The sequence below is a fragment of the Aphelocoma coerulescens genome, chromosome 3 (assembly GCF_041296385.1).
Source record: "Aphelocoma coerulescens isolate FSJ_1873_10779 chromosome 3, UR_Acoe_1.0, whole genome shotgun sequence".
Lineage (NCBI taxonomy): Eukaryota > Metazoa > Chordata > Aves > Passeriformes > Corvidae > Aphelocoma > Aphelocoma coerulescens.
In genome coordinates, this window is record NC_091016.1 from 92,349,391 (window position 1) to 92,360,680 (window position 11,290).

Consider the following 11,290-nt stretch of genomic DNA (forward strand, 5'->3'; position numbering starts at 1 on the left):
TACATGCAAGTAATAAGAGCAATTAGGCATTGGCAATGGCAAGTAGCAATTCCTACATGTAAGACACCTTAAATGCTTCAACAGCCTTTGCTTTCTGAAAATGTGAGGTACTATTTGTTCTCACTTGCAGCAGGCACAACATTGCTATGTAGTAGTAGCTGTTCAGAGGACTAGATTGGATACACCTGGTTTAAGGTAGTTTTAACGCTGCTTAAAGCTCAGTCAACTCATCTCTACTTATTGCACTTGTGTTTGCTCTCAATTTCTTAAAGATGGCTTTTACACTGAGACACTAATAATTTCCTTTGCTTTAAAGTCCCACTTCTGAATGTAGCAGTGAGGTGCTAGAAAGGGCTGGGGAGGGTGTTTTATTAATCAAGTAGCTAAAGGGACACTTGAGGTGATCTCTCTGCCTCTGATGAAATTCATTCTCTTATCTAGAAGCTCTTAAATCATCCCTGGCAGAGGTGACATTATAAAAATAATTCTGAAGAACAAAAGTTCTTGCCCTTGGAATATGCTGCATTGCACCAAATGGTAGGTGTTTATTGCTTTTTTTTTTCTTTTAGGGAGTCTAGCTGGATGCTTCAGTTTCCTTTAGATTTCTTTAATCAGGTTTTGCAAGTTGATAGATGTTTTTCCCCCTCATGAATACCTTGTGAAGTAAGCTACACAAAGATGGCCAGAGTGGTGACTGGTAAACCCCAGGGATTTGCTCTGGGACACTTTGGGTTCATCCCTGTCCCAGTTTCAGGGGCTTTGGGGAAGTCAGCCCCAGCTTGCCATTCACCACCTCTGAAGTGGTCTGACAGTCTGTCCTTCTGATAGTATAAAGAGGTGGAAGCTGACACACTCAGGTGAATTTGTTCATAGAACAGAGGCAGCTTATTGGTTTGGGGTTTTTTTGACCGTGAAAGCAATATTTAAGCTGTGCTGAAGATGAATTTTGGGCATTATGGGATATATGGAAAGCCTGCTAGTTAGAAGGACACTAATATCTCTCCCTTTCTGTAGATTATTAAAAAAAATAATAACCAAACTCTGGAAGAGAGCAAAGAAAGGATGAAGGTGGTGAGTCTATGCCATTATATTCAATGGGGGCCTGATTCAGTCTGGATGGAGAGATTTATGCACAGATAATCTTATTTTGACGTAATTTCTGTTGTTTGTAGTGATCTTTCAGGATTTAGGATATTTTGGAATATCCCTTGGTTTAATTTGTTCTGGAGGCATGTCAAATATAGTTTAATGAGCTTGTTTAAATTCTGGTCAGGAGTTTTTTTCCTGTTTCATAACAGAGTATTTGAACTCTTCTATTTTGCAAAATATTTAGTGTGTGTGTGTAAACTTACGGCTGGTCTGCAGTTCAGCAACAGTAGTAAATAGTTTACTAGTTTAATTTTGTGTGCCACTAAAGACAGAAGGGGGCTTTTGGGTGACTTATGGCTCAGGTGTTCAAGGTGACAGCTCAGATTTTAGACAGGAAGATGAGATGCTTTTTAAAGAATATCCACAGCGTAGCCAGGATATTTGGCTGCAAATATATCATATGGTCCAAGAAGCAAGTGGACAACTAGAATAACCTGATTTCTATAGCTTTTATATATTTTAGATCATCACTTGGTGCAGCTGTTCCATTTTTTATTTTTCTTTGAATATATTGGAATGATTTCTGCCTTATAGTTTTGATACTGGTTTCTAGAATACCATGAATGGCTTGAAACAGGAGCTGAGAATGACAATGTCTCAGCCACAGCAGCTACTGCTGTTCTCTGAGCAGCTGCTCAGTCTTAGTGACAACTGAGGGCTTCTAATAAAAAAGCCATTTTACTGTGTACACCCAATTCATTGGCCTGATCTACAGAACGTGACAAGTAATCCTCACCTTCAGATCAGTTCTGAGACATGGTAAGATGTTGAGAGGCTTTCCAGCAGCAAAGTTTTAAGCACAATAATCTAACTTACAGTATGCTGTTCTCTTTAGCATAACTTAGCTTTACAAATTGGCTGTCTGTGACCTTGATACTCTCTCATCTGGACTGTGATAGTGGTGAATTTTGAGAGTGCTCCTTGTTATCTGGCATGGGAAATGCTATTTGGGAATCTGAGGGCAGTAGTGAACAGAGGTGTCTCCTCTAGGAGACAGCTTCATGATATCTGGGCAGTGTGAAACTCACTTGGGGTTTTTTTTCAGGTATTATGGAATTCAGGTTTGTTCAGGGAACATCTGCATTGGATGAAAGCATTGCATCAGCTTTTATCTGCCTCCTGGTTGCTAGTCTGTGGCCCACAGTCCTATAGGTTGGTGAAGTCCCTGGGTACCAGGGTGGCTTCGGAAGGGGTGAGCAGTAAGGCTGCTCTGACATATATGGGGGCGGGAGCAGGCCATTCCAATGACTTTCTAAATCTCTATTGTAACCCCTAGACCATACTCATTTCAGCATCATTTGGCTGCTTTTGTTAAAAAATCTGCCACTGATGTGGCATTCAGCTGGATGTGAAACTTTTAAAAAGCTTTCAGGTGCAGAGGGAAAACAGTATTGTGTTCAAAATTGCTACCGGGGGTCTATCAAGCCTGAAGTCTTAATGAGGCTGAGGCCATGGTGCTCTGTCCTGAAGGAGATGTGTTCATGCCCTGGAGAAAAGTCACTGACAGCCTCCTAAGGAAGCATGTGAAGCTGGACATCCAAAAGGAGAAGTTTGTAGTCTTGACTGCAGTAGGCTCCTTGTAGGGAGTAGCCTGTGGAATAGTGCATTGCCCTTGTGAGTGAACGGGGAGCTTGCTGTGTCATCAATAAAACTGCTCTCAAAGACACCAGTGACTTTATTGGAGTCACATATACACATGGGGCCTCTTTTGTGAAAGATTTCTGTCCCAAATGTGATAATAAGCTGATATTTCATTACTGCTTATGCTTAATTTTCCAGTGTCACTGGTTGAAGTAATATAGCCAGGTAATCAAACTGAGACCTGAGACCCTGGGCTGTGTCCCAGAACAGTGGTCTGGATGAAGTCATGGTGGCAAAATTCCATCTGACTTCAAAGAGGGCTGGCTGTCATCCACAGCAATAAACTACCCCTGTCCCTAGCACTAATAGACTAAAACCAGTTTCAGCTTAGCTTGTCATGCTTTACTCAGCACTTTATTATCAAGCATCTTTCATATTGTGAGCAATTTTACAATGCATATAGTGCTAGTAAAACAAGCAGTGATTCTGTACTTCCTAAAATTCACTTAGAATGATGACATATCATTCTAAGTTTTATTTTGTGTGACTTCCAAGGGGAAAAAAAGCGTTAGAAATTTTGTGTTTGAATATTTTCCTTAAAGAGAGTTTGTCTGACAGATGTAAACTCTTATTTGATCCTGCAATTTATTTTTTCAAATAATGTAATTGCATATATTTAAGGGAACTAATTCAAATCACTTAAAACCGAAATATTCTCCTCATCAGAGAATTGGTTTCTAAAGCTTAAAAATCTAAATAAATTGTGAATCATTTTGTGTGTGGAAGCTCTGTTGTGAGAAGCTCCAGGTAACTTTTCTGCGGATGGAGAGGGTATGTGTGGAGGTGCAAGGCAAGTGTGTGTGTATGTGTATATATATATATATATATATATATGTGTATACACGCACACATACATATTTATACACACCTATACATATATGTACACATGTGAGCATATATATATGCTTGCCTGTGAACATTTATATGTAAGTATGTGCACGTAGACACCCCCACAGACATCAGTTCAGAACTTCAGTTGCAGGACATCTGACTAGCATATTGTACTGCCCCAGTACCACAGGAGGATGGGGTCTTGTAAAGAATATAACAAGTTTAAAGAGGAAGGAGGCAGTAAAGGAGGAAAGAAGGTGGGGATGAAGCCACAAGATGATATAAATTATCTGTGGGCCCTACATGGTGTTTATGAGTCACTGCAAAACACCTTTGGTGAGAGGTGTGGGTTGTCCTTGACTGCTGTTAACATGTAAGGATCATTACCTGTCTGATAGATGTTGCAGCAGAGGTAGGTCTTGAGGAGAGATTTGAAACAGAAGATTTCCATCAGATCTTTTTCAAAGGATGCATTTTCTCCTTTACATCAGTTGGAGTTCCCAGAGCTGAATCATTAATAAGCATTTTTTCTGATGAAGTTCAGAGACCCACAGCACTGAGAGCAGGATGAAAGTAAAGCTTGAGAGATTTGCCATATACTCAACCCCACAAGGGCTCACTCTTCCAATAGTTGCCTCATGTTTTCTGGAACTGTTGTGGGTAAATGAGTCATGGCTATACAGTATAATTTTCCTGGTCATCATGTTCTGGGAGTGTTTTTCAGGATAGCATGAGGCAGGCTACAGTCATGGGGGTGACCTGAGGAGGCTGGTGCTGCCAGTCCTGGTAAGCAAAGGGCTAAACTGGTACGAGTCCTGCAGCAAATCAAGTCTCGATCCAGGGCAAAGCTTTTAAGTATTTCAGGAAGGAAAACACCATTTTGCTAATCCTGATTTCTCAGGTCTGTAAAAACCCTTTCAGAGTACATGTATGCAGCACAGAACCAAATGGCACTGTTCTTACAGAATTGTATCTCAAGAAGAAAAGTTAATTTAGTTTGGTCTTCAAATCCCTGTTAAAACTTTGACTTCTCTGCCAAGGTAGTAAATTTTAGTTAGAGATGGTAAATTTTAGTTAGAGATGGATGGAACAGGTAGGAGTTTCTTTTAAAAGGGATTTGTTTCTTTTAAATAGGGTTTGTGTTTTTATCTCATATACAGGATGTTATCTGTACAACTTTAGGGATTAGAGTTTTACAGGTAGTATCTACATAGCTTGCTGAGGAGGTGCCTACCTATCACTGAGGACACAGATTATAAGCAACACATTCTTTCCTTTCTGTGGACAAGGCAGGAGATCTACTTGGGCTCACATCTAGCCTTTTATACCTTAACCTATGCCTGCTCGTGCTGCTGAAGGAAGGATTTATGGACACTTTTGTCACTACAGCAGTCACGCAGTGAAAGTGGGGGCCTTTTCTTACACTCCTCACCTCCATGGGAGGAGAGACCGAGTTCAGCGTTTCTGTGCAAGTGGAAATGGGGCTCCTACATTTGGGCATGGCCTACTGGGACTCATTGTGAAAGAGGATTGCTCATATGCTGTAAAATATTGATGAGACCAGTCTAGATTTGTGCCTGAAAGCTTAATGTGGTACAGATTTTGGCACTAGTTTGGCTCATTTCTAGCTAGGGTGGTACTCTGATTTACTTGTTATTCAAAGACCCAGCTAGACAAGATTGATTTCAATTATTAAAGTGATCATGAAATGTTATGTAGATAGATTAATTTCATACAGGCCAGCAGTTGGGCACTAACAGAAACTAGATTTGAGTCAGTCATTTCCCAGCCCTCCACAATCTTCCCCATTGTTCTTACTCAAGTGCAACAACCACAGTCAAGCACAGTGCAATAGCCAGAGAAACCCTGGAGCACCATAGCCCAGGGAGGCAATGATTCTACGCACACTGAGCAATGGTAGCATTCTATTTATCATAGAATCATAGAATGGTTTGGGTTGGGGGGACCTTAAGGATCATCTAGTTCTAACCCCCTGCCATGGGCAGGGACAACTTCTACTAGACCAGGTTGCTCAAAGTGCCACCCCACCAGGCCTTGAACACTTCCAGGGTTGGTGTATATCCTGTATGGAAAGTCCATTACACCAGCTGAATGCATGTTCATAAAAGCTGTTTGTTACTTTCTTTACTCATATTATTTTATTGGTAAGTAAAAGCAAACAGCTGTCTTCTTCTTTCAGTGTCTTGCCTCTTTTTTTTTCTCCTCCTCTGTGAGCTTCAGAAGTTTCCTGAGAATAATTTAGATGAAAATTGTGCTAACAGACGATTGACAGGAGAATTTGGGCATAATGCACCTGTTGTGTCTGTGACTCCTTTTCTGACTCTCAGTAAATGTGTTTCAGACCATTTGTGGGTTGGAGGCCACAGAGTTTTGTTTTCAGGCTTCTGGAAAGCGGAGTCCTGCTGACATTTCCAAAGAACATGGTAGTATTTTTTCCCCCATTAGATGTAGGGCTTTTTCTTCTTATTTTTCTAATCTCTATCTAAACTCTATATCTTTGAATCCTTTCTTAATAATTTCACTTCCTTGTTACTTTCTCCCCCTTCCCCCACCCATTTATCCCTGAAAATAACAGGTGTGTCCAACTTCTATTTCAAAGACAGGTTTTATTTTAGCTTGCTTTTTTTTTCTGAGCAAATATGAAATATGAAAACATGCTGCATTTGTCTGATGATCAGTTGTCCACAATCCTGCTAACACTGGCCCCAAACATTTTGACACATGAGCTGATTTCATCCAAGTTTGTCAGAAATGTAAAGACAAGTAAAACACTAAATCCCTACGAAAATAATAAACACCTATCTGAAAATAGTTGGTCAGGTAGAGGGGGCAGAGGGTTCATGCCCATCAGGGGAGAAGCTGGTGTGAAATCATGTTGCTTAGGCATCAGAGTCCAGAGGAGAGCACAGACTTGTGATACACATCTGCAGGAAACCAAGTTTCATCATCTCTGCTGCTTATAGAGCGAGGCATTTAATTTGTCTCTCCTGAGACAGACATTGAACTGTTCTTCTTTACTCTCAGGGTGTCATTGTGGCTTTTGAGTATTTTATTTATTTATTTATTTATTTACAGATTTATTGAACAGTCACTTATTATTAATTTAGGTTTTTTTGATACTGCTTCTTGCATAGAAGACTTGTGACTATGACATCTACAATGTAGAGTCTCTCACCTGATTTTTCTCTGCTATTTTTATGTCCGTTCATGTATCAGAGAGGAAATAATGGCTGTGGTCCTAAGAGGGAAAATTCCTACTAATGGATCAGGTTGTATCAAATGAATTGTGAGAATGAGATAACCAGCCATAACAGGCTGAGGTACCCAACACTAACCACAATAAACCTGAAATTTATTGGCAACAGAGATGAAAGTCATAACCCAGAGAGGAAGGTAAAATTATATATACTCAGATTGACTATGGAATAATAGTTCCATTCCTTCTTACGTTTTCTCTCAGCTAAGAAATAAACCTTTAACATCACATCTTTTTCAAAACATCATTCGAAGATAAAAATAAGTGATTTTGTTGACATAACGTCTATTTCCACTGAGAGCTCTATCAAAAGAGATCAAGTAGATATTGTCTTTCTGGAAAACTCAGATTAAAATCTACTGGCTGACAGTGCCTTCCAAATGGAAGAATGTGTTAGAGTAAGACTTGTTTTATTCCTTTATAAGTAAGCAAAGCTAGCTACGGATTTACATGCTTCCTTTAATAGGGTCCCTAACTTGTGCTTTGGAAAAAGGTGGCAGTAAAGCTTTACTATATCAGAGTTATGGGGACATATTTCTTTGGTTCTCACTAGACAAACTTTCAGGTTTCATGGTCTCAGACTTAGGAGAACCAATAACATCTAATATCTAAAATTTTCATAAAGTTTTGAGGCTTTAAAGTGCTACAGTAATTACTTTCTTCTGTCTCAAGATGTTCACAGTAAATCTGTACCACATGGCAATGATTCAGCAAGTGAAGGGCCACTTCTCCTGCACAGCAACTTATTAATGAACTATCTGTTACTCACATGTTTGACTTCTCTCATGTAGTACTTTTGTAGACAAGCTTTTTTGGCAAACTTCAAGAGACCATAATACAGGTAGGAAACAGGGAATATGTTAGTGGAAGGAAAGATGAATAACATGGTCAAAGTCAGTAAAAAAAAAAAAAAAAGATGGAATATTTTCCCTGAATTTTGGAATTTCATTTATTTTGCAGAAAACTCATTTTGGAGAAGAAAGATGAAATGTTGAAATATTACATTGCAAGTTTTCTGCACCTGTGACTTCTATGCCCATTGAACCAAACTATTAAAAACTCAGCTGTCAGAGGAAATAAAAAACCCGAGCAGTAAGTGGGAGTATATTCAAGTCTTAAAAATGTTTCTTTTGGTTACAGTGCAAAATTAAAATCTCAAAAACGTTTGGGATTAAAAATCTTTAAAACACGCAGCTCAGGTAAAATCATATGGTGATTTTGCTTAAATTTTAAAACAAAATACTTTGAACACAGAAATTTAAACTTTTTTCCTCAAATGAAACCTAACAAAAATTTTTAGCAAGTCAAGATTAGCTACTAAGGAGGTGGGAATCATTAATTGAAAAATTTCTCACCTGCTCCACAAAGAAGGCTTTGATTGCATCTGTGAAGAGCATTCTCTGAAACAGGTGAGTTGTGCTCTCTGTCCCTCCTTTCATCTTCACGAGAATGGCTACTGCATGCTCAGAGCTTCAAACAGCCGCTGCTGTCACTTTTAAGAACGACCAAATTAATTGCACAATTTTTCAAGGTATTATAAAAATTTAAAGACCAAATTTTTGAAGAATGCTTTGAGTCATGGCCTCTCTTTTATGAACTTAGTTTTAAATGATATTGAATACAAGTTAAACTGTTTGGAGATGAGGCAAGAAAAAATTATGGATTACTCAGGACTCTGTATAGCCAGACATGTTTCCTTCTTACATACCCCTTGACACAAGTTCCATTATCAACTGATAATTGCCAGCTCTGCTGTAATATATGCATCTATTTACTGGTTATTTCACATCATCATGAGCCAGCTTCCTCTGTCCTAGTGCTGCCCAATGGTGGAAAAAAAAGGCAGGCTCACACTTTTTTTTGTTCTGCTTGGAAGAAGAAGAAGGAATTATCTCTGGAATAAGAGTGACAGGATCAAGCAATACTGTAATGGTCCCAGTCAAAGTGGAAGCAGTGAATGTGTCATTTCGTCAGCGTGCACTGTCTGAAATCTGTCTAGCTTTAGAGTTGACAGTAAAATAACATCTTATACCTTAAAAACTTTTCTGGCCGTTAGTAGCCCAGAGGACATTTCTCATCTCAATTTTATCAATCATATCAAACTGAAATGAAAGTTTACCAGCTATTGTACATGCTTACCAGAGCTTATTCCGAAGACTTTTCTCTATTTAGTGATTGGGGGAGAAATAAAAATTTATTAAATCTGTATAACTACCATGTTGATGTATTAGTTGATACCACATATAAATATATTAAGACTTCTTTATTGATATAACTGTCTCTGTCTGGGCAGATTGCAGTAATTTAGTTAAATTAGTGTTGCTATCAAGGCAGCTAAATGAAGGGAGAAAAGTAAAGGCTAGACACAGAGAAGGGCAGGTAATTTCTGTCACTCCTGTGAAAACTGGCTTTTCCAATCAATAGCAGATTTCTGTGAACAGAGTAGGCATTCTTACAAAACCTACAGTAAATGAAATGTCATTTTTATGGATAACGATGCTATTTACTCTTGAGAATTGTACTTTTACAAGAGCTGGTTCAGAACTTGCTGGTCTTGCCTTGATCAACCTTATGTTTCTCTGCATCAAAGATGTTAACTGAGTCCTATAAAGTAAGTATTTAAGGATCTTGGGAATCATTCCTTCAAAATTTTGCATGAGCTTTTATCAGTAGCATCATTTTTGTCAAGATATGCTTGCAGTACAAGAGAGGAATGATTTTCCCACTGGAAACAAGGAAGCCTTAAATTCTTTTTTTTATTCTGCCCTTGGTAGAGCACAATGTTGTTTAGGCTTTGTGTAGACTACATTTTTGTACATTTTGTACATTTTTTGTCTGGGAGCACCCAGACCTGCAAAAAAAGAAAAAGTGTGGCACTAATTCAGTTTTCTTGTTTCCTTTCAAGTTTCAGCATCGTGACTCTGCTTGAGCATCTGGACGTGACTGTTTGCACTTCTGCCAGGGGACCAACTCCCACATGCTCTTCCTTCTCTCACCCCTGCCTGTTTCCTCCTTACCCCAACCCAGAAGTCACTTTTCTTGAGAAATGGGAAAGCTATCAGCATGTCCCCATGCTTCCAGGGCAATTTGCCATCTGTCTTTGCTCTCAGAGGTGGATGATACCTGCTTTTTTTATGGGCTGGCCAGAAAGCAGCAGGCAGAGCTGGCATCTTCAGCTGAGTCCTCTGCATCCCCAGGAAGGCCGGAGCTGTCCCTGTGCTGTGTGAGTGACACACGTGCAGGGCTGTGGAGGAGGACTGATGGAAGGTGGTGGGTGATGGAGCAGAGCCCAGGGCCACCCACAGCCAACCTGCTCAGCTGAGAGGGGCCTTGAAAGGCTGTAAAATCTCGCACAGCTGGTGAACGCTGGCAGAGAAGGAGGAAGGCATCCAGATGCCATGGCTGGTCTCTTTCTGGAAGAAAAGACTATAAATTACAGTATGCTTTAAGAATGATTTATTGTTGCCCTGTTTATCTGCCTGTTAGAAGCACTTTGTTTCTCTGCTTTTAATAAAAGTATTCCTTGGTAGGCCATTTGTTTCCTGTTTGCCAGTAGGGACCATTTGCTCCCTGAGTCCTTTACTCTGCTCATTGCATCAAGATAATTTTTTCTAGTTTCTGTGTGAGGACTTCTCGTGCTCTAGCAGTGATTTACTTTAAATGGGAACCCACCTATTACCATTTCCCCTCAGGTCTGGGTAGAATGGTTAAGAAATGGCTCATATCAACCACAGTCTGGCGTTCAGTGTTTATCCAGTACCCGTTTAAGAGGTGATGGCTTGTGCTGACTGCCAGACTCACCCAGACTCAGAGTGACAACTGGAAGGAGAAAGACCCTGTGTCCTTCTACCAAACAGAGGATGGCAGTCTGTGCTGAGGGAAGGTATCTGGGAGACAACCAGACCCAACACCTTTGAAGGTGAGCTTTCTCTTGTGCCTAGTCCTGCTTTACCTGCTGAAAGACTTTCAGTGAAACAGTTGAAAAGAGTGTATTAATGCCCTTTTACAGCATGACAAAGATTTAAATCACCGATTTCATTTTTTTTTAATAAACAGAGGGTTGTTGAATTTCTACAAAGCTTCTAACCCTGCTTAGAATTTCAAAACCAGCTTTGGACAGGAAAAAATAAATCCAACAATGAAGGAAAATATTCAAATCCTCCCCCACACTCCCCAAATAAAAGGAAAGAGGAAAAAAGTGATATGTCACTTTAATATTAAAGTTAAAAAGCTTTGATAGAGAGCAGAACTTTGCAGAAGAGAAAATGATGGGGGTGACAAAACTTTAAAGACAGGAAAATGGAGTACTATTTTTAAAATTCCTCTATTCTTTTCAGACTGTGGTATTTTACAGAGCCTTATGGATGACAAAGCAGCTGCTTCCCCTGAGCC

The 11,290-nt window shown here is 39.6% G+C and overlaps 1 long non-coding RNA gene across 4 annotated transcripts; it reads left to right on the forward strand.

The window, feature by feature from the left end:
* The first annotated feature begins 247 nt into the window (after positions 1-247).
* On the forward strand, positions 248-10,419 carry LOC138107358 (uncharacterized). 4 transcript variants are annotated; one of them, XR_011149439.1, is made up of 5 exons: positions 248-537; positions 1,015-1,071; positions 7,859-7,990; positions 8,199-8,307; positions 9,804-10,419. It is a non-coding gene; the product is annotated as an uncharacterized lncRNA (long non-coding RNA). The 4 variants fall into 4 exon arrangements; XR_011149441.1 differs by lacking the exon at positions 1,015-1,071 and having other exon boundaries at positions 248-341; positions 442-537; XR_011149438.1 differs by lacking the exon at positions 1,015-1,071.
* The last annotated feature ends 871 nt before the right edge of the window (positions 10,420-11,290 follow it).